Source organism: Carassius carassius, chromosome 1 (genome assembly GCF_963082965.1).
Source record: "Carassius carassius chromosome 1, fCarCar2.1, whole genome shotgun sequence".
Classification (NCBI taxonomy): Eukaryota; Metazoa; Chordata; class Actinopteri; order Cypriniformes; family Cyprinidae; genus Carassius; species Carassius carassius.
In genome coordinates, this window is record NC_081755.1 from 4,257,218 (window position 1) to 4,281,352 (window position 24,135).

At 40.0% G+C, this 24,135-nt stretch overlaps 1 pseudogene; it reads left to right on the plus strand.

Moving 5' to 3' along the window:
- LOC132139888 (integrin alpha-L-like) overlaps positions 1–23,645 on the plus strand; it is a 35,094-nt pseudogene extending 11,449 nt beyond the window's left edge.
- The last annotated feature ends 490 nt before the right edge of the window (positions 23,646–24,135 follow it).

Genomic DNA, 24,135 nt, shown 5'->3' on the forward strand with positions numbered 1-24,135 from the left:
CCTGAGGCTGAAATCTGTTCATATGTCATGATTTATGTCATCAGAAAGAATCTGCTGAATAGCGTGTCGTCTGGAGCCGACCCCTACGCTCAGAAAGTTCTGGTGATCATCACAGATGGAGATCCCAGTGATAACGATGATTATTATGTCCTCAAGAGGTGTGATGAGCAGAATATACTCCGTTACGTCATCGGGGTGCGGTTTTCTAAAGCTCAAGCATGTCATTTATTCTGTATGTTCAAATAGTTTGGTGATTTTGTGTCTCTAGTCACGCAGAAATGACACCTTACACTGTTTTTCAGGTGGGAAAATTTGATTTAACTGAAATCTCTCAGATGGCATCAGAACCAAAGCAGAACAACACCTTATTCACTCAAAACTACAGTGTGCTCAAAGGACTTCTTGACAACCTGCAAGAAAAGATTCACAATATTGAAGGTAAAATGTACATGTACAGAAAATGGACAGTAAATAAAAGTTTTAAATCGAAGCAGCTAATGAAGAATCCACAGATGATTGTAAGATTGGTTTTGTGTTTCGGGGTTGATAGAAGCTCACAGAAGAAGTAGACAGAGAGATTTATCACAGAGTGGATTCAGTGTCGTCTACCAGGAGGTGAGAGATATGAATTATATAAAGTACATTTTAACTATTTGATTTTTTGTTGATTCAAGGACTCCAGATCTATAGTTTGCGAGCCTCTGTCGGTTCTTGAGGAAACTGCAGCGGGTTTGTGAGTTGATTAAAAGCTAATGATAATATCAAGAAAAATAAATTTTATTTTTAAAGAAAACAATTTAAATTTATTTGTGAACATTAACCATTATTCCGAGAACTGTGAACATTAATTTGCTCAGAAAAACGCTCAGAAAGTGGCTTTTGTTGAGTTAAAACCATGAACCGTGAGCCGGTTGAAAATCAGGGAAAAATCCTATACCTCAAAACCGGGTAAGCAAGAAAGTCAATATCATGTTAAGAGAAAGTGGTATCATTGATATTTGGAGAAATGTTTATCCAACTGGAAAAGATTATACACATTTTTCAGCTCCACATTAAACGTGTGCTCTCCAAATTAAACATTGGGCTCTCCAAATGGGGGAGATTCCCCTATCCTGGAGGGAAGCTACAATAACGATAATTCCTAAAGACGCAAAAGATAAATTAGAGTGTAAAAAACCATCGTCCAATTTCGGTTTTAAACATAGATTATAAAATATACACATCGATTTCGGCTAAAAGACTGGAGAATGTATTGCCTAACCTTATTCAATTAGACCAAACAGGGTTTATTTGTCAGAGACAGGCACAAGATACTATTAGACAAAAATTGCACATCTTATGGCATATATAGAATCACAAGATAAATTCTTTGGGATTAGATGCTGAAAAAGCATTTGATACAGTTAGATGGCTGTACCTTTATAAGGTATTAGAAAAGTTTGTATTTCATAGCACTATTATTAAAGCATTCCAGGGACTATGCAATAAACCTACAGCAAGAATAAAAGTTAATGGAAACCTTTCACAAGCCTTTATCTTAGAAAGATCGTGTAGGCAGGGATGTCCATGTTCCCCTCTTTTGTTTGCTTTATTTTTAGAACCTTTAAGCCAATATATAAAACTAAATACAAATATTAAGGGAATAGACATAAATGTGAAGAACAGAAATTATCACTTTTCGCAGATGATATATTGGTTTATTTACGTCAACCAAACGAATCATTAGAAGTCTTGATGGAAACATTAACTATGTTTGGAGATTTATCAGACTATAAATTAAATGTCCAAAAAACCCTTCTTAAATCTTAATTAATCTTAAATAATCTTTTAATTGCCAAATATCTAGTTTAGGGGTTCAAATACCCAAAGATATCACAAGACTATTTGATGTGAATTACAAACCACTGTATTTTACAATCAAATCAGATTTGGCTAGATGGAATCTTCTACCATATCTTGATTATATGGTAGAGTTCAATCAATTAAGATGAATATACTTCCACAATTTTTGTATCTTTTCCATACACTTCCTATAGAGATAAGCAAACAAAACTTTATTGAATGAGATAGATTGATATAACGATTTATATGGCAAGGAAAAAAAACAAGAATAAAATTTAGGACACTACAATTACAGAAAGAAAGAGGAGGTCTTTCCTTGCCATGCTTAGAGGAATATTATCGTGCAGCTCAACTACGACCTTTATTATGTCTATGTAATCCAGATTTTAAAGCCAGGTGGAAAGAAATAGAAAATGCTAACCTGAAAAGACCTCCAATCCAAGCTATAATGGCAGACGAACACTTGAATAAAATGTATATACATGAAATAAATCCGTGGACAACTAACTTATTAAAGATTTGGCAAGATACAATTAAAAAAAATAATTTGATAGATTTGGTATCAATCTTGAGATGGCCCGCCTATGGTTCAACATTTGCTCCAAATACTGTAGACGATAGCTTTAAAGCTTGGACTAAACGACGCCTCACAGCATACTGTAGGTTTTTACATAAAGGGCAAGTATTGTATTTTGAGACACTCAAACGTGAACACCTGTTGTGTAATAAGGATTTCCATAGGTACTTACAAATAAGACACAAAATTAATAATATTTTAAGGCAATATAATGACAAGGAAAACAGTATAAATTAAAATGTTTATTGCAATATATAAAACGGGTGACATGACAAAAATATCAAAATTGTATAAAAGTCTACAAAACCAAAAATTAGAAAATACGCAATATATATAAAATAAATGGGAAATGGAAGGAAATCTGAATATCCTAGAGGAAGATTGGGAAAGTATTCTTAAATCACAGTGGAAGACAACATACTCCTCAACTTGGAGAGAATTTGGTTGGAAAAATATCACTAGATTTTTCCTCACCCCTGAGCAGAAGACCTGCTGGAGATTGTGCGGCTCAAATCAAGCCAACCATAGCCATATTTTCTGGGAATGCCCTAAAGTTCAGAAATATTGACAGGAAATCCATAAGAGCTTAGAGAGTATTTTCATGGAACCCATCCAATTTAGTTTCTTAACTCTATACTTTGGTCTTAGAAGTCTTAAATCAGAAGACAAATCTGATGAATACTTAATGAGAATTATGTTGGTAGCTGGCAAAAAGGTTATAACCAGAAAATGGTTGCAACCTGAAACACCAGAAATTAGCTGTTGTGAAATTGGCTGGGAACTGTGAACGAAATTTACACATTGGAGAGATTAACAATGAATCGTCAGCTACAGTCTGAGAAATTTGTCAAGATATGGGGAAAATGGATAGATTATATTCGCCCACTAAGACCAGACCTAGTATATAGATTAAGATATTTTAAGGGAAGTAGGTAAAAATATTACTGAATAAAAAGAGAAAGCAATGGTAGGGGAAAGAATACCCACATTGGGAATGAGAGTCCTCAAGGGATTTTATTATTATTATTTATTTCGTTATTTTATTTTATTTTTTGTAAAAAAACTGATCAGATCAGGTACCCAAACTACTGATTAAATCACAAACAGCTGTAATAATGTGTTGGCTGACATTGGCTTGTGACTAACTGAATCAGTGTTGCCAGATCTCGCGAGACAAGTAAACAACCGGGCCTGTGAAAACAAGCCCAAAACAAGCAACTTTTTCTACGGAGCCCCCCTAGGTTCCGGGAAGAGAAAAATAAATCAACTATGTGCATGGTTTTACAATCCGCGGTGACGGATTTTAAAATGTGGGTACAGATTGTCACTTTACATCCATGTGGACAGATTGGTAAACTGGGAGTTAAACCACCTTTTAACATTATTTAACATTAGAAAACTGATGGGATATCAAATATAGACTGATGTACCGAGTACATTATATACACAGTAAACATCTGATCATTTAAATTTGCACACAAATGAATATCATCCTGAATTTACAAATTCTTTATTTATTATTGCATAATAATAACTCTCCCGCCAACGCTCTCTCCTACAGTCCAGTCAGTCACCATCAGTCGCAACTCAGGTGCATTCATTTAAAGTTTACGTCACTCACAACTTTTCTTAACCAGAAAAAAAAAACAGATGGCCGTGCTCTGCCTCTGATTGGCTAGTACTCGTTGCCATCTGGGTCAGAGCCAGTTAGAAGCAGGATGTGGGTGGGAAAAAATTCTTATGTCTCCTGTGTGTTTGGGAAAAGAGAAGGGACAGAGAGAACAGGCTAAACAAACTCCTATGTTTAAATAACATATAGAAAATATCTGCTTGACAACTTTCTATGGCCCAAAATAGTAATTTCTGCTTGACAACTTCTAAGCCCAAAATAAGCAACTAAACTTTAGAAATAAGCCCAAAAAAATGCGACCCGTGGCTACCAATATTTGTAAGCGACCTTGATATATTTGTTATTCTTTTAATTTATTTATTTTTTCATTCAGCTAATACACACAACTATTGAATGTCTATTAAGGTACCATCTAATTGTATGTGAATGTTGTAATTACTGTAATAAAAACTTAAATTAAAAAAATAAATCTAATTTTCCAAAATTAATTATCTCCTACAATAAAAAAAGCTAAGGAATAGATCTTCAATGAACTGCAAAAAACTGAATGTAATTTATTGTTAGTCAGTGCTTTGAAAGCGGAGCTGTTTGAGAGACACTCATGGCTTGTGCTGAACGTGATGCGAATTGTTGACTGCCAAGAGCATAAAACCAATAGATTGTATGAAATATTTGGAAACCTGTCACAGTCTTGCCATTGCCTTAAGCCTGGGACACACTGCAGGAGTTTGATCATTTCAGATGAAAGATTGGAATCGTGAAACAATTTTGGCGATCTCTGTAATCGTGGCTCATAATCGATGGCCCTGTGTCTTACAGTGAGAGGGGTTCAAAGACGGCCGTTGTCAGGGTCTTAATGGCCAGCAATTTTAATGTAGATAATACACTTGTTTTTAAGGACTTTTTTTGTTTACAATACAATCTGATAATCAACACTTGGTCTCTGATGTTAAATCTGATACTGCTGTAAAAATGAATTCTGCTAAAAATCCATCCAAACTCAAAGAGCGGTCACTAACCTCGAACAAGTGCTGCATGAAAACCGCTGAATCGAGGTAAATCTGTGCACACTCACTCCTGGAAATGTATTAAAACAGCAAATCATATCAGAACTGCTGTTTTCATAAGTCTGTTTAATGTAGGCTGTGTAAAATGCAAATGGTTGGTGTTCTTTGGCTGCTGAGACTGAAGCTGAGACTGCAGTGTTTGTTTCAGGACTCTGTGATCATGGGTTCGGTCGGATTGAATGACTGGCGTGGAGCTCTGTATGAAGTGACGGGATCAGGATCTGAATTCAGACAGACAGAGATCCTCGGTCCAGCTTTAAATAAAGACTCGTACATGGGTATGTTGGAGTTTTTGTTTGTCCTTTTGTGATGTGAAGAGTGTGTGTGTGTTTTAATGATGCTGATGGTGTTCAGGTTTCTCTACTGTGCTGGGAATGAGACGCGGCGTCTCTCTTCTGTTCTCTGGAGCACCGCAGGCTGAACACAGGGGTCTTGTGACCCTCTTCACCAAGAATGAAAGCACATGGACAGTGACGAGCAACATCAATGGAGAACAAGTCAGTGAAAATCCCTCAGACACAATATTATCTCTCTCCACCGGTGAGATCAGGGGCTCCCAAATAGAGCTTAGATTCTCTGCCCGAGCTCGGGCTCGACCCGACCCCGGGTCGTGCCCTTGATAAAGCACGTCACGTGTCATGCGCAGCGTCTCGTCCACTCGCAGTCTCGCATGCATGACGCATCACACCTGCTGTTCAGTAGAATAACTGCAACATGGAGCTTGAAGAAGCAAAGAAAAAAATTAAAACAGGAGAATTAACTTTGAGCAAGTTTGGAGGAAAATCGGAGGTATGGAAACATTTTAAACTAGTCGTGGGGAGTGACAACATATGTGTTGGCTTTGTCTCGTGAATTAAATGTGGCACGCATATATATATATATATATATATATATAAAACTGCGCAGCTCCTCCGTAGCCTAAATGATCTAGCACAGCAGCACCTGCGATAATAAAAATAATAAAAAATCTGGCGCCGCCCCTGGTTATAACGGCCCACATATTAAAAATGGTCGGGTTTAATCCGGGCTCGGGCTCATAATTACAGTGAACGTGTCGTGCCGGGCCGGGCTTGATTTGTTGGGCCCGATCTAAGCTCTACTCCCAAACCTACAGTCCACTGAGAAGATCAGCAGACCCTTCAAACACACACACACACACACACACACATGAGATTTACTGTTTCACCAAATTAACCAAAAAAATTATTTGTATTCTGTAAATATAAACAAACTTTCATTTTGATGGCTGCAACAAACTCTCAAAAAGTTTGGACAGAGGCATGTTTAACACTAAGCCACATCAACATTCCTTTTAATTACAATGTTTAAGTTTTGGGGAATTGAGAATACTAATTGTTAATTTGTCCATTCTTGCTTGATACAAGACTTCAGAAGCGCAGCAGTCTGTGATCGTCATGGTCTAATTCTCCTTTTCATTACTGGTTATACACTTTCAGTAGGAGACAGATCAGGGCTGCAGTCTTATACATTTTCTATGTCTCTATGAAACCATACTGTTGGAGCACATGCAGAATGAGACATGGCCTTGTCTCGATCTAATAACCATGGACTTCCCATGAAAGACATTTCATTATGATGGCACTATATATCTCTATAAAATCCCAATATATGCCCCCATGTCAATGGTACCTTCACACATATTGCAGTCACCCATGCCGTTTGTTATTGCGTCTGTCACTGGTGAAAGTCTGGATGGACTCTTTGGTCTTTGGGACTGAGAACTTGATGTCAGTCTTTCCTGGTGGACTCATCTGAGCACAGCACACACTTTTTGACAATCAGAGATGAGCTCTGGCCAAGAGAAGCCTGCGGCATCACTGCATACAGCTGATGTATTGCTTTCTCCTTGAGCAGTGGTTCTCAAACTTTTTTTGTCATTCCCCACTTTAGACAAGGGGGAATTTTAAAGCCCCACCTACCCCCATCGCCCCAACACAATGCTAATGAAATGCGCAACAAGCTTAACATGTTCCAATTTATTGAACTAACAAGTATTATCAGAGTAACAAGTTGTATCTAAAATACAAACTATATACATAAAATAACAGAATGTTCAAAAATAAAGAAAATGAAAGTGCAGCTGTGAAATCATAACTTGCATGAAATAAAAAAAAAGAGAAAATAAAAGTGCAGCTGTGTCAAATTTTTTACTAATTTCAAAAATAGATAAGATATAAAAGTGCCACTTTGCAATCTGTACACAGCTCTCTGCCCGATGAGTGGATACTCCCTCTCCACTCCACAACCAGAATTCACTAAGATTCTGAGCTTTAAACCTGAGCCTCAGGGTGGAGTCAGATGTCAGATCAATAAACTGGTCCTCCTCAGCAGACCCAAAATCAGCAGGTGCTGCAGACAGAATATAAATAAATAGGCTTACTTTATTTGTCATTGCATAATAAAGACAAAGAAATATGTTTGTCTATTTCAGTTAGTAAGTAGCATACCATAAATAAAATCCATGTATAATATTCAATAAAATGTCAAAATACCAACCTGCTCCATTGAATGGATCCATAACCCAGGCATACTGAGCACTGTTGTTCGGGAAGTATTTTTGAAACAATTCTTTGAGGGAAGAGATGTGCTGCTTAATACAAGGGATAACTGTGGTGGCTCCAGAATCAGTGTTTTCAGCAACTTCACTCAGGTTCTCAAAAACATCTATGTTTTGCTGATCGAGGCGCCTGCCCCATACCTCAAGCTTTCGGCTGAATGCATTGATCTTATCTGCCAGGTGAGGTATGTGCTTGTCTTTGCCTTGAAGCTGAAGATTTAATTCATTCAGCTTGCCAAACATATCGCTGAGGTAGGCCAGTTTAAACAGAAATTCTTCATCACTGAACTTGCTTGCAGCCTCATACATGGGGTCCTCCTCCAAGAACATCCGAATCTCTGCCCTGAGCTCAAAGACGCGCGATAGCACTTTGCCGCGGGACAGCCACCTTGCTTCGCTGTGAAACGGCACAGATGTGTGATCAGCTCCCATTTCCTCACAAAGTGCGGAGAACAGTCACGCTTTCAGGGGTCGGGTTTTGATAAAATTTACCACGCTCACTACTTCTGTCAATACCTCATTTAATTTAGGGCTGAGCTGCCTTGACGCGAGCGCTTCCCTGTGAATGACACAGTGCGTCCAGTGCACATCTGGCGCAACCCTCTTTATTAGTGCCTGCAGCCCGTTTCTTGACCCTGCCATGGTCTGTGCGCCATCAGAGCAAAAGCCCACACAGTTTTCCCATTCAAGGCCGTGTTCTTTGAGGTAACTGTCCATGATCTTAAACAGCTCATCAGCTGTGGCTCTATTTTTTATGTATTTGCAAAACAGCAAATCCTCGCACAGTGACTCGCCATTCACGAAGCGGACGTACGAGATGAACAAGTAGTCTTTATTGCTGCCAGGAGCTTCGTCCACTTGTAATGCAAAACGACTGTCTTTTAATTTTTCTATGAGTTGTTCCTCAAGATCACTTGAAATGTTGCATATACGTCTTGCAACTGTGTCGTTTGACAGGGGAATAGCTTTTAATTTTGCTGCGCTTGTCTCGTCGAGCATAATTGACACCATGTCTAGCGCAGCGGGGAGAATGAGCTGCTCTGCAATTGTGTGTGGTTTTTTGGATTGTGCAATTCTGTATGCCACTCTATATGACGCCATCTGTGCTTTACTGTTTACTGAGGCAGCTTTTACCATGCGAGTCTCCTGTTGACGGTATTCTTCAAGTTCTCTTTGAAAGAAATCAAGTGGCTTATTGACGTGACTGGGGTGTGTGGTCTCTAGGTGTCGTCTTAATTTGTTGGGTCTCATACTATCTGCTGCTAGCGGTTTAAGATGCAGAACACACATCAGTCTCTCCTCTGCCCCCACCACCGCTGCCGTGAATCCAAGAGCAAGATACCCATCATCATATTTTCTTTTCGGTTGGTTTTTTGGTTCATTAGGTCTGTCTGGCTTGTGTCTCTCTGCTGGCGCTGGCTCGACAACTTTTGAGGTCCGTGTCACAAATTTATCCATGTTTTGATATTGTTTTTTTCAAGGCGACTGTTATTTTAGAACATTCCCGCTTAATGTTTCCATGGCGTCATTTGTCACATGACACACCGCAACCACAATAACAGATCGCCTTAATTTCCTTTTTTTATTTCAAAATATTCACAAACTTGCTTACCATCTCATCAACTATCTGATATTCCGATTCTCAAAAATGTGTAAGTGAGTGTGTTTGGTCGTTTAAAAACCTTTATAAATAATATAGATATATAACGTGAGATGGACGCTGCAATGTTTCTTTGCGACGCAGTTCAGAGAATCCTGTCTGCCATCAGTTTCTCCCGAAATACATGCAAGAAAGTGGCCGGTGAACTCCGAGAAGAATAGAGTAAACTTTATAGTTACTTCCACTATGTTTGTCTGATGTGAATAACACACGTCGGCAAATTATATTTGAATAGATTGTTATTGCTGCTTCCGCAGACATCAGTGTGTATTACAAACTCCAAATGTATTGTTTCACTAGTGCTTATGTGTATTAAAATGGCTGAAACCTAAAATAAACATTATGAGGTTGAAAACACTGCATAGTTGTGATATATCACAGCGCTGAGCGCGTCCGTCTCTGGCTCAGCGCCAACCAACGCGCGAAAGCACAATTTTACTCTGGCAGTGATGTCACGTCACTGAACATTCTAAATCCCATATGTGGGACCGTACTCTCAGGGGCACAGAAATAAAAATCCTATATATGGGACCAAACCAGATACCGCTCAAAAGGTTAAACATTTCATTTGTAACCATTAATACAAAAATTAAACAGAGATGACGTGTTGAACACACACACACACACACACACCTCGCAGTCACTCTTTAGTCTAGTGTGCGGTCTTGCTCCAGATTCTGGAAGATTTGATCTCACGTTACCATATAAGGCATAAAAAGGAAAATTTCCTCCCATTTGGCGCCCCCCACCTGTCACGTCTCTATTCCCCACCAGTGGAGCACGCCCCACAGTTTGAGAAACGCTGTCCTTGAGTAACAGAGACTCAAGTTGCATTTCTTGATGCAGCAGCAGACTGTGCTAAGTGACAGCGGTTTTCTCAAGTGCTCCTGAGTCCATGTTGCTATATTTCACAGGACAGCATGATGGTTTCTTATGCAATGCCATCTGAGGGGTCAAAGGTCAAACACATTCACCTGAGGTTTCCTGTCTTGCTCCACACAGACTGAGATTTAACTGGATTCTCCAAATCTTTTCACAATATTAATAACAACATAAAATTGGTGAAATTTCTAAATGCTTTGCTATTTTCCATTATGAAATGTGAAATGTTGATATTCTATAACCTTTTAACACTTATTTAGCCTCATTTTAGTTTGTCAGTGAAAACATTGGAAATCTTTTCATTTTTTGCCAATTAAATAAGTTTGTTAAAGAGAATTAACAAATCTAAAATTCTTGATTTCACTGCATTTTACAAAATGTCCTAACTTTTTCTTATTTAGGGTTGTAAGTTTTTAAAGACCTCTTCAGTTTCTTGCCAGTATAATGTGACGTTGTGTTTGTGAAGCAGAAGAACATGAAGTTTTCATTTCTTCTATAAAAATCAGGCTATAAAAGCATGTGCTAGAATGCAGTTTCTGTTCATTTTGATTGATTTCTGGCATCAGATTGGCTCATATTTCGGAGCGTCTCTGAGTCTGTTGGATGTGGACTCGGATGGAGACTCAGATTTCCTGCTGGTTGGAGCTCCATTATTTTACCAGTCTCAGCCAAAGGCTGAAGGGAGGCTGTACGTCTACACTTTATCAGAGCAGGTACACACAGATTCATGACTATTATGATCTTAATGAACAAGCTTCTGCCTGTAACTGGAAGTCTGCTAGTCGTCACCATTGTGTTACTCCATTGGGATTGCTGTTGTAATAGGTTCCTATGACATGAAAGTTGTGGAAATTGTTCTAGTGCTGATCATGTGCTGATGAAGAAATATGCTGTTCACTTTTTCAGAAGTATTTTCAGAAGACACTGGATGTGAGCCAGTCAAGCACAGGTAGATTTGCTACATCTGTGGCCTCACTAAAGGACCTGAATGGAGACAGTCTGTCAGATGTGGCAGTCGGCGCGCCGCTGGAGAATGAAGGCGTTGTCTACATCTACCTGGGTGATGGGACGCATGGCATAAACCCTGAACACACTCCTCAGGTGAGAGTTTGCTGTGCTTCTATCAATCCTAAATGCTGTGTTTGTGTTCACGTTTATCTCAGAAACCCAGACGAGCCAGACGTTCACAGATAAACAAACCTGCATAATGATGAGCCACTTTCACACAGTAGATCTTTGTGTGTGTGTGTGTGTGTGTGTGTGTGTGTGTGCAGCGGATCCCAGCACGGTCAGTTCTGCCCGGTCTGCAGCAATTTGGAGTGTCTCTGTCCGGTCAGATGGACATGAATGATGATAATCTGACAGATATCGTGATCGGAGCACAAGGAGGGATCGTCCTGCTCAAGTATGTCATTTCACAACACATTTAGAAATAATGTAAAGATTCTCTAACCATCTCAACACAGGATCATCTGTGGGTTAGACATCAGTGAGCAGTTTTTAAAGTAATCTTTACTTTGTAGAATAATCGAGAATAAAGTAAAATCTATTAGGTGTTAGCCTTGTCAGTCTGACTGTCTAGTATTATGAGCTTTTTACTTTTTTCTTTCTTCTCAGGGCTCGGCCTGTGATGTCTGTATCTGCACAGCTCAGTTTCAGTCCAAAGGAAATTAGTCTGAACAACGTTGAATGTCCGGGTGACAACACATTTAATGCATTTAATCTCACGTCATGTTTCACGGTTACCGAGAGAACCAGCAGCATAGGTAACATCAATGAAGTTTTAGAGAGTCTCTGTCACATGAAGAATATGTCTTACCCCCTCATGTCTCTCAGGATCTCTGGAGAAGAATCTGAATGTTTCTCTAAATCTGAATGTGGATGTGGTACGAGGAATGAGTCGAGGATTCTTCGATCAGAGGAATGTGTCGTCCAGGACTCTGCAGCAGTTTGTTCTGCTGGATTCTGGGTTTTCCTGTTCCAATTTCTCCATCTTCATGCTGGTACGTGTGGTCTATCACAACTTCAGCCAGTCACAGCAGCCTCGGTCTGACATTGAACGTTGTGTTTGTTTCAGCACTGTGTTGCAGACACAGTATCTCCTCTGAAGATACAAATTAATTTCTCACAAACTGAGAAGTTGTCTGGAAACTCTGTGGCTGTTCTTGACATCAACAGCAGGACGGAGGAGCATGTCGAGGTGACATCTCAATTTAACATATCTTCACACATCTCAGTTTAAATTATATAGGTTTGTTAGACATAGTGTTGGGAGAAATACAAGTGCATCTCAATAAATTAGAATGTTGTGGAAGAGTTAATTTATTTCAGTAATTCAATTAAAATTGTAAAACTTGTGTATTAAATCAATTCAAATCAGGTTCTTTTAATTGTGGTGATTTTGGCTCACATTTACCAAAAACCCATCAATTCACTATCTCAACAAATTATAATATAATGTGACGTGCCAATCAGCTAATCAACTCAAAACACTTGCAAAGGTTTCCTGAGCCTTCAAAACTGTCTCTCGGTTTGGTTCACTGGGCTACACAATCATGGGGAAGACTGCTGATCAGACAGTTGTCCAGAAGACAATCATTGATACTCTTCACAAGGAGGGTAAGCCACAAACATTGATTGCCAAAGAAGCTGTTCACAGAGTGCTGTATCCAAGCATGTTAACAGAAAGTTGAGTGGAAGGAAAAAGTGTGGAAGAAAAAGATGCACAACCAACAGAGAGAACCGCAGCCTTATGAGGATTTTGTCATGTGAAATCGATTCAAGAATCTGAGTGAACTTCACAAGGAATGGACTGAGGCTGAGGTCAAGGCATCAAGAGCCACCACACAGAGACGTGTCAAGGAATTTGCTGAACCACCGACAATGTCAGAGGTGTCTTATCTGGGTTAAGGAGAAGAAGAACTGGACTGTTGCCCAGTGGTCCAATTTGCTCTTTCCAGATGAGAGCAAGTTTTGTATTTCATTTGGAAACCATGGTCCTAGAGTCTAGAGGAAGGGTGGAGAATTTCATAGCCCAAGTTGCTTGAAGTCCAGTGTTATGTTTCCACAGTCCGTGATGATTTGGGGTGCAATGTCATCTGCTGGTGTTGGTCCATTGTGTGTTTTTTTTTTTTTTTGTTTTGTTTTTTTGAGTCACTGCACCCATTTACCAAAAAATGTTGGAGCAATTCATGCTTCCTTCTGCTGACCAGCTTTTTGAAGATGCTGATTTCATTTTTGAGCAGGATTTGGCACCTGCCCAAACTGCCAAAAGCACCAAAAGTTGGTTAAATGACCATGCTGTTGGTGTGCTTGACTGGCCAGCAAACTCAGTAGACCTGAACCCCAGAGAGAACCTGTGGGGTATTGTCAAGAGGAAAATGACAAACAAGAGTCCAGAGTGAGAAATCAGACCAAAAATACAGAAAGACACCCTTTACAAGCCAATTGCAATTGTTTTATGAAAGTAAGCTAATACATATAATCTACAAATACCATTAAACGTGTAGTTTCTGTATTTGTTCTTTTATTAAAGTCACGACTGAGGTTGTGACAGATATTTTCTCCCATATTGAAATGGATTATCAAAAAAGTAAAAAAGTGCAGGTCAGGCAATTGCTTGAGTACACGGGTTGTTTCTCTGGTGGCAGTTCTAAAAGTGATTTGCAGTCAACTAAGGAATGGGTGTGTTTTAAGTGACTACATGATTTACATTTAATAATTTGGCAGAAGCTTTTATCCAAAGCCACTTACAAAACAGGAGAACAATAGAAGCAGTCATACCAACAGTCTAATGCTTATAAAGCGTGTTTTATGATTGTGCTGTGTGTGTGACAGGTCTCAGGTGCATGGTGTGATTGTTATCAGGTGACTTGATTGGTGCAATGGAGCATGAGAAATGTAGTACAGGGTGTACTGTGTAGTACGAGAGTCTGTGTTGTGGATAATGACCTGTGGTGGTGAATTAACGGAAATTAAGTGACCGGATCATGACAGAATCATATGCACCAGTTGTGCTGATGCAGTGATCTAACCATGAGGTTGTATGCCATGCATCACTGATATACGTGTAACTTTTAACAGGTAAATGTTCAAATATACAAGTTAAAGTTTTTTTCAAGTTTGTAGGTGTCCAGGTACAGAAACTGAATAATCAAATGTTAATAACTTTGTAGTTTTAACAAGAATTAATCTAATTTATACAGTAAATACTATACAAAGTATATACAGTAAAGAGCAGTGAGTGGTTTTCTCCTGTTTCATTTCTTGGATTAACATTAAGGACATTGACATAAGCTAGTAAATTAGGCGTGGTCACTTTAAGAGATAGAACATCCATTAGGGCACATTCTATTTCTTTTGCAACTGTTTACTTTCACTTAAGACATAACCAACCATTTTTCGAAGATACTTTTGAGGTGACAATTTTGTATGTATTTGTCATTTCAAGAGCAAAGACTCGAGACAAAACTCAGTTCGGTGTTTAAGGGCTGTAGACGGAGACGCGTCTCTCTGCATTCTCTGTACTCACCGAAAAGCTGAATTAACCTTTTCATGTCTTTTTGTCTTTGTATTTTTAAACTGGTGAGGTGTATTTGTTTGTTCAGGCATGGGAGGAAATGAAGAAGAACTTGGTTTGGTGTTTACGCGGCTCTCTGAGCACACGCACCGAACTAGACAACGAACTGTCCGTTGAGTTTTTCCGCATCTTCTGTTTGAATGTTTTAAAGTGGAAAGGCTTAAAATGTGCAATTGATAAGCTTTCGTGAAGACGCATAGGCTGTCTTTTTACGCTTGCCTCAGGGCCCCCTCCCCTCTCTCCACACCGTTTTACTAAAGATATGCTCCTCGCCTATTTTTGAAGGTAAGAGTGTGATCTCAAATATGCTCTAGAACCGCTCTCGCAATACTTTGTTGTCATTCACCGATCAATCTTGGCAGCGCTGCTTCAAGTTGAACACACCTATTGGGTTTGCGGTGGTAGTGTTGTGCGCACTAGGGGAACGTATATCCACTGTCATTGATATTGTGATATGACACTTTTTTTATCATGTAAAAATTTATACCAGTATTATCGTGGACTGTATGATATGGCACACCCCTGGCAGAAATCATTAATGTTCTTAATGCCAATTTAATGAAACAACATAATTCAGCATAAATGAGTCTGATTGAGGAATATCAGAAGACCAATTTCTGACTGTTGATGAGGAGGAGCTGGGGATGGAGGAGGGTAATTACCTCCTGAGAAAGAGATAAAGTTCATGAATAATACTGAATACACCTTATATAGGGATAATGTGATGGCTGTTGTATTTCCTATAGGTAGACATGGATCAGCTGAGAGTCAGCGGATTTATGCTTGAATGATGCCACCTGCCAGAACTAATGCTACGTTTTATTTTTGTCTCTTGAATGTTTCAGGAACTTTAAAAGTTCTGTAAAAGTTTATCTTTTGTTGATCAGGTGCCGTTTCAATGGAGATGTAATTCAAACAACAGCTGTGTGGCCGATCTGAAGCTGAACTTAAGTTTTATGTGAGAAACAACTGATAAATAAATCACAAATTATTGTTATCTGAAATATGATTGTAAATGCTTCTGAATATTGGCATTCTTCAACAGGTTTTGCTTGAAATGAGGGTTGAAATGTTGAAATGACAGTTTGTTCTGCAGGAACGACACATTAGTGGTGGTGAATCAAGCTCATTTCACGGTCCTCGTATCGCTGGCAAACCCAGGCGACGACTCCTTCAACACCAGCATAGTGCTGCATTACCCAGAAGGCCTCTCGCTCGCTAAATTTGATGCTATTAAGGTACAGCTGTCTGCATGTCAAACTAAAGACTTATGTAGTAAAAACATCTAATCATCCTAAAAACAAGTTTTTCCTTAAATCAGTTTAGTTTTGAAGTATTTCTGATATTCAGTCAATATGAGCTGATTTTGAATTGATGTTGCAGGAACAGCAATATTGCAGAAATCAGAATCAGAAAGTTTAAAATTAAAAATATGTATTTTGACACTTCTTTTATTTAAAAAACAATGTTTGTCAACAGAGACTTGTTTGATAGTTTTTGTTGTTGTTAATGCATCACCTGTGCTGAATTTTAGTAAATTCCTCTTCCTCTAAATTCAGTTGAGCTTCCTGTGGGGCGTGGCCAATTCAAATTCCAAAAGGCAGCCAATTCTGCACTCATACAGCGCTATTAAGATATTTGTCAAATACTAAAAAATAACAAATTAAAGGCAGATTTTCTGAAAACTTTCTCTGAAATTCTAAATATATTGTAATAGATCTGCTACACTGCTGCTGCTGGGGCAGAGCAGGTACCGAGACTTAGTACTGCTAATAAATTTAAGACATGCTGCTGTGAGCATGTAGGAAATACTGTTGCTGCACTTTTACATATATGATATTACTCACATATAATACACGAAATCACCCTGTAGCAGATCTATACAGGTGGAGCTGAGGAAGGTGGAGGGGTTCTGAAGCACTCAACCCAAGTATTTGAATGTTGTGCAGCAAGCTCATTGGCTGCTGATGCAAAAGAAATCAGTCAGGTGCACCATGTGAGTAATCATGTGATTTACATCAGATTGAGCTAGAACCTAGCAGACTGCACCATCTAGAGTTTCATGACAGAACTTTGAATAAATTGTGTTTGTGTTGAATTATCAGCTCAGACAGCTCTCTTATCGAGACAGCGGTGCTACGAACAGAACAACCTGCAGAATCAATCTACCAGTGTACCGCAGCGGCACCACAGTAAGTAACAGATTCCAGTTTTCTTTTCATACACATTTTCTGCATATTATTGCTATAGGTGTTATAATAGTGGCAAAATGAACAGAATATATCTTTATAGTTACTACAGCCCATGAACCCATGACCTTGGTGTTGTTACCAACATCTTTGGTTTCTACTTTATTCTAGACTCAGTTTCTGGGAACCTTCCGTGTGACAAAATGGGATAACGATTGGTCTGACCGGATGGAGATGATGATCACTGCCAACAGGTGAATCAAGTTCATTAACTAATTTGTTGTTAGGACTCTGTCATACTTCTGCAGATACCATATGTCATGAAGGTTAAGAAGAATGACTTTATTGCAGTTCATGTTCATCTGTGAGTAAATTCTGTATTTGTTCACAGTGATAACAATGGTAACATGAGTGATACGGTTGTGAGGAAGAGCGTCCCGGTGCAGTTCTTTATTGATCTGGCGATCAGTCTGTGAGTCACATTTATCAAAAACATCTGTCCTTCTTGATCTGCTCTTCACCTCTGTATGACTGAAATCTCAACACAAGACATTTGATATTAAACTAAAATCAAAATGTCTTGCTCTGTTCTGTCCTTATCTTACTCACTTTCTCCTGTAGATTCTGTTTTAATGGCTTCATTAGAGAGACAAACATCATTATTACCAGCAGTCAACAAACTACAACAATAACATGATAAAAATGATAGACGGAGAAAGTGACTAAAAAAAATGTTATTGTCTGTTTATCAGAGTGGCTGAAGACTCTGTGACGTACTTGAACTTCTCTCTGGAGGACAGAGGTCCAAAACCTCTCAACATCAACTACAAGGTTTTTTTTAACTGGTTCATTGTAATAAAGTGTGTATCTTCACAATAATTATTTGAAATAAAGTACTAATCAGAAACAGGCTTCAGATTTCACCAGTATTTACAGATTAACTAATTTACAGATGTGACTCAAAGTGATTTGGAATGATCAGATTGCTGTGTATCTGTGTGTTTGCAGGTGGAGAATCTGGGTGTTAAAGGTCTGCCGGTGTCTGTCACGCTCACCCTGCTCTGTCAGACTACCCATGTGATTTTAAGACCTCACAGCTTCAGCATGCAGGAGGTGCATCACTCGCTCATCAGCTCATACCATCAAATCATCATGTATTGTTGAATGTTGAATAAACCTCTTCTGTTCTTCTCTCCAGAACTCGCTGCAGTGCAACTTCAAGCCAGAACAACAGGTAAGAGGTCATATATATGTATTCTATGACTGCTTGTCATTTGATGTTGATAGACAGTATAAAAGAACCCGAGACAGATGTTGCTAGTTGGTGTAAAGGTCATACTGTAACGATCGATCAGAGGAAACGAGAGATCCAGAAGCAGTGTGTTTAATGGGTAATCCAAAATACAGTATCCAAACAGGCAAGAGGTCATAACCAAGAAATCAGTCCAGAAACAAAAAAAACAAGAACAAGAAACTAGAAAACACAAGGAACGCTAGAAAACCGGGTGACGGAAAATAAGGACTCCAAGAAAAAGAATGAAAACAGACCGGTATATATGGACAGGTGATGACGATGAAAGTGAAGACAGCTGAGTGCAATTAACAGGTGTGCAATTAACCATGATGAAGGGACAAGGCTTTGTGGGAAATGTAGTGCCTGCAGTGGGGTGCCTATGGGGAAGTGAGACCACTAGTGGACACCCAGGGAAACACAGACCAGACACCGTGCCATTACCCCCTCCTCTACGGAGCAGCTACCAGATGCTCCACCTGAACACAAGAACAAACCAAGGAACACAGAGACCAGGAGGGAGGTGGACTGGTGTAGGATAAGGGGGAGGGACGGAGGGCCAGGTTCATAGAGGGAAACAGAGACAGGAAGTGCAAAAAACAAAACAACAACAAGGAGATCAGGAGGGAGGTGGACTGGCGGAGGACCAGGGGGAGGGACGGAGGGCCAGGTTCATAGAGGGCAACAGAGACCGGAAGTGCAAAAAACAAAACAAAAACACAAGGCCAGGAGGGAACAGAAAGTTCAGGGGCCCAGGGCCGAGCCTACAGGGCAGGTATCCAGGGTGTATCAGGTGGAACTGGAGCCGTGCGGTCGAGACAGAAGCCCACCAGGGCGGCGCAGAAGACCACCACAGCCGTGCGGTCGAGACAGAAGCCCACCAGGGCGGTGCAGAAGACCACCACAGCCATGCGGTCGAGACAGAATCCCACCAGGGCGGCGCAGAAGACCACCACAGTGGGATCCCTGGCAGAGGAGAGCAAGTCTGGTTAGGTAAGTCTGAAATAGAGAACAGGTTAAGGGTGGACTCCGTGTCCCTGAGAAGATGGTAGATGGTCTCCATGGCCATGACAGGGCAGGCGGTGAGTTCCTGGATGGCCTCCGTGGCCACGACAGGATAAGTCGAGCGCTCGGGGAGTTCGGCTGAGATGTGACAAGGCTCTGGTAGTTCAGCAGAGACGTGGAGAGACTGGTAGTTCAGCAGAGACGTGGAGAGACTGGTAGTTCAGCAGAGACGTGGAGAGGCTCTGGTAGTTCAGCAGAGACGTGGAGAGACTCTGGTAGTTCAGCAGAGACGCGGAGAGACTGGTAGATCCGTGGTGTTTTGACTGGATTCAGGAAGATCAACGCTGACTTGACTCTGCTCATGAAGATCAACGGTGACTTGACTTTGCTCATGAAGATCATTGGTGATTTGCCTTTGCTCATGAAGATCAATGGTGACTTGCCTTTGCTCATGAAGATCAATGGTGACTTGCCTTTGCTCATGAAGATCAACGGTGACTCGCCTTTGCTCATGAAGATCAACGGTGACTCGCCTTTGCTCATGAAGATCAACGGTGACTCGCCTTTGCTCATGAAGATCAACGGTGACTTGCCCTTGCTCATGAAGATCAATGCTGACTTGCTTTTGCTCATGAAGATCAACGATGACTTGCCTTTGCCCATGAAGAACACTGGGGACTTGACCTTGCCCATGAAGATCAACAGTGACTTGACTTGACTCCTGAGGTCTAACTGAGGTAGTGCTTAACTCATGACTGTTAATGGTGACTTGACCTGACTCTGGAGTGTTAATGGTGACTTGACCTGACTCTGGAGTGTTAATGGTGACTTGACCTGACTCGACTCTGGAGGGTCAACGGGGACCTGACTCGACTCTGGAGTGTCAATGGGGACCTGACTCGACTCTGGAGGGCCAACGGTGGCTGTCATCTTGTGCAGAGGTGCTGGACCGGCGGCCATCTTGTGCAATGGCTCAGGGCCGGCGGCCATCTTGCACAGTGGCGCTGGGCTGGCGACCACCTTGTGCTGTGGCGCTGAGCTGGCGGCCACCTTGTGCTGTGGCACTGGACTGGTGGCCATATTGTGCAGTGGCGCTGGGCTGGCGGTCCTCCTGTCTGGAGACCCCGGTCTAGAGTCGGCCATCCCACCTGGAGAGACAGGTGTGGCTGGGGTATCCCACTGAGACCGATGTTGCAGGTACAGTATGAACCCCCAAAAATCAAAGATCTCCAGCTCATCCATCTCCCGCTCAGGTACAGGGTTGTCTAGGCAGGCATTAAAAATGTCTTTCAAGGCTGCATCATTATACCCCAATCCTACCGCCAGGGTTCAGAATTCTTGTGCCACACCACCCACTTCATTCCCCTTTTGACGGAAGGTGGTTAATTTTAGGAATCTCCCCCTCCGCTCCTTCATATTGGCTGGGGAACGGATATGAAGTCCCACACCGCTGGATCTGGACATGATGGAGTCCTTCTGTAACGATTGATCGCAGGAAACGAGAGATCCAGAAGCAGTGTGTTTAATGGGTAATCCAAAATACAGTATCCAAACAGGCAAGAGGTCATAACCAAGAAATCAGTTCAGAAACAAAACAAACAAGAAACTAGAAAACACAAGGAACGCGAGAAAACCGGGTGACGGAAAATAAGGACTCCAAGAAAAAGAATGAAAACAGACCGATATTTATGGACAGGTGATGACGATGAAAGTGAAGACAGCTGAGTGCAATTAACAGGTGTGCAATTAACCGTGATGAAGGGACAAGGCTTTGTTGGAAATGTAGTGCCTGCAGTGGGGTGCCAATGGGGAAGTGAGACCACTAGTGGACACCCAGGGACACATAGACGAGACACCGTGACACATTCACACTAAAAAAAATAACAATAACTGTGATGACAATTATAACTATAATGATACCTGTAATGAAAACTGTATTGGCATCCAAATGTTATAGCTATAGTTATAGTTCTCCTTAGTGTGAGAGACCTTAAATAGAAGCATTAGCAGTGCATAGTTTTGGAACCAATAATGAATGTCTTTTTTTCTATGCTGCTGTTGTAACAGGAGTTGCAAAAACAACCAAACCATGTTTAAATGATTTACAGTAGAAGTATAGCTTAAGTTGAAGACTTATATTATTATACACTGCATCAGATGTTTTATGTTTAACATTTTATTGCATCAAATTAGAGTATGCTGGCAATCGTAAACAAAAGCATGCACCAAGCTGGCAGTGATCAGATGACGACACATTAGGAGTGATTCAGCTGCACACTTGAAACTAGGGCTGTCAATCGATAAAAATATTTTAATCAGATTTATCACTTTTTTTCTGTAAAAAGTGAAAGTGACGACATACCGCCAAGTATGGTGACCCATACTCAGAATTCGTGCTCTGCATTTAACTCATCCAAAGTGCACACACACAGCAGTGAACACACACACACCGTGAACACACACACATGGAGCAGTGGGCGCCCGGGGAGCAGTTGGGGTTTGGTGTCTTGCTCAAGGGAACCTCAGTCATGGTATTGAAGGTGGAGAGATCACTGTACATTCATTCTTCCCACCTACCATACCTGCCAGCTCAAGACTCAAACTCACACCCTTGGATTATTTTATATTAGCGCTGTTTTGGACTGCTTGTTTGAATGCATTCGCTTCCTGGACCATTGAACTGAAAACTTTTCCAGAGGTTTGCAGCTTAAATTTATCTAATCACAAGCAGAGAAGCAAAATTGGGTTAAAGGGTTAGAATATAAATAGTGCTTCATTAATTAACTATGTTAAATTATTTGAATGCGTTAAGGATTGTAAAACTAATCGCATGCATTAATGCGTTAACTATGACATCCCTACTTGAAACAGACAATGAGACGCATTTCAATATGCAGATCTTTTGTTCATATCAATCAAAGATGATGTTCTTCAGTCAGTCAACAGAGGGCAGCAGTGTGACCTCTGACTCTTTAAAAGGTCACATTATTGACGTGAGCTGTTACATTCATGTTTATTGCCTCCTTTTCATCACTGTTTAACTGATTTCCCCTTTAACTCTGGTTTATTGCACTCGGTTTTTTGTTGATGTTTCAGGACAGTAACTGCGGGAAGTTTGAGTGTCATCCGTTTCTTCTGCAGAAATCTTCAGTAGCTCACTTCAACCTGATGGCACATGCAGCTTTACAAAATGTCAAGGAATTCAAGAGTGTAAGTGTTAAACACACACCTGAACTACAGCACAGTCACAAAGACGTGAAACACACACCTGAACTACAGCACCACAATATATATTTAAAAACCTTATTAGTATATTGCCTTATTTATTACTTAAATTAACGCTTCATTATTAATATATTGTTTTATATATATATATATATATATATATATATATACAACCGACAGCTAAGGTTATCCACTTGCTTATCCTCAAACATACCCAGGTATATCACATAACCAGCTTTTTAGGATGTCCCTCTGAACTACAGCACAGCACAATCACAAACAGACACACACATGCTGTCATTCGGCTGACAGAAACAGTCCCAAACGGAGGGTGTTTAAGAGTTTCAAAGATTAAAACTGATTCCGATCCCAAACTGTTTCTTCTGCTGTAGAAATATTCCTTCTACGAGTTCAGGAGGGATTACGTGTTCAACATCAGCGCTGAGCTCAAATTCAACACAAGCCGCCACAATCGGATGTCAAACAAGCAGGTGAATCGGAGATGAACCAATAATAAGCCGCTGTTATCTCAAGTTTGCTGCAGACACTTCTGAGATCTACAGGTTTATAACACCATATATAATATTACAATTTAGAGTAGAAAATATTTCTTCCATTCTGCAGGATGATCCCCACAGATCCCAGGTACCTGCCATCTCATTTCTTCAGCAATTCATTCATCTTTTACATCTTCAACGTAAATTGTACATTTTAAAAGTGATTTTATATATTATTCATTAAGTATGAAAATGTTACTAGTGCCAGTGGTTGTGATGATTTTCCTCAGACTGCAGTGAAGGTGGAGTTTGTCGTTCCTCCCAGTCGAATGCTGATTGTTGGCACTGGTGTAGTGGGCGGGTTTATCTTCCTCATCATATTGATCCTTCTGCTGAAAGTAAGAACCAATCAAGTCACCTTGCAGTTGATCTCATCATTCACCTCTCAAATTCTCAATCCAATTTGTGTGTGTGTGTGTGTGTGTAGTGTGTGTTTTTTACAGTAAAGTCCCCCAAAGTTTATGAAAATAGGATGGTGGTTCTCCTCAAATTCAGCAATAAAGAAAACTGAAGTCTGAGTCAGTGTTTTGATGGAGGCCTCAAAACTGAAGTTTCTTTTTTAAGTTAATAAAAAGGTTTTCTTAATTTTCAGTGTGTTCAGTATGTTTAGTTTAATGATGTTCAGTGTGTGTTGTAATGGCTTTTCCACTTCTTCTTTCCAGTGTCTTTATAGTTTATTTATAATATCCTAAGTTACATTTTATGGTGTTTTTTTCCATTAAACAGTTTTTGTCTTGACTGAATCTTTTTTTAAGCTTCATGTTTTTTTTTTCTCAAATATCAAAGAAAAGTATTCTGGGAGTAACATTCATACTGAGTATTAGTGTTCATTTTAAGACAATAATTAAATAAACATTGTATAAATCTGTAATATAAAAATAAGCTAATTATAAGTATGCTATGGGTAAACGCATATGTAAATGAGTGTAGAGGCTTTCAAGTTTATTAAAAAGAAAAGTCAAGTTAGTTGCAGAAGTATGTCTTTATTGAATAGGGATGACACCTAAAACATGGTGGCAGCGTGGGCACTTTTAGATTGTTCGTTTCCCTGCT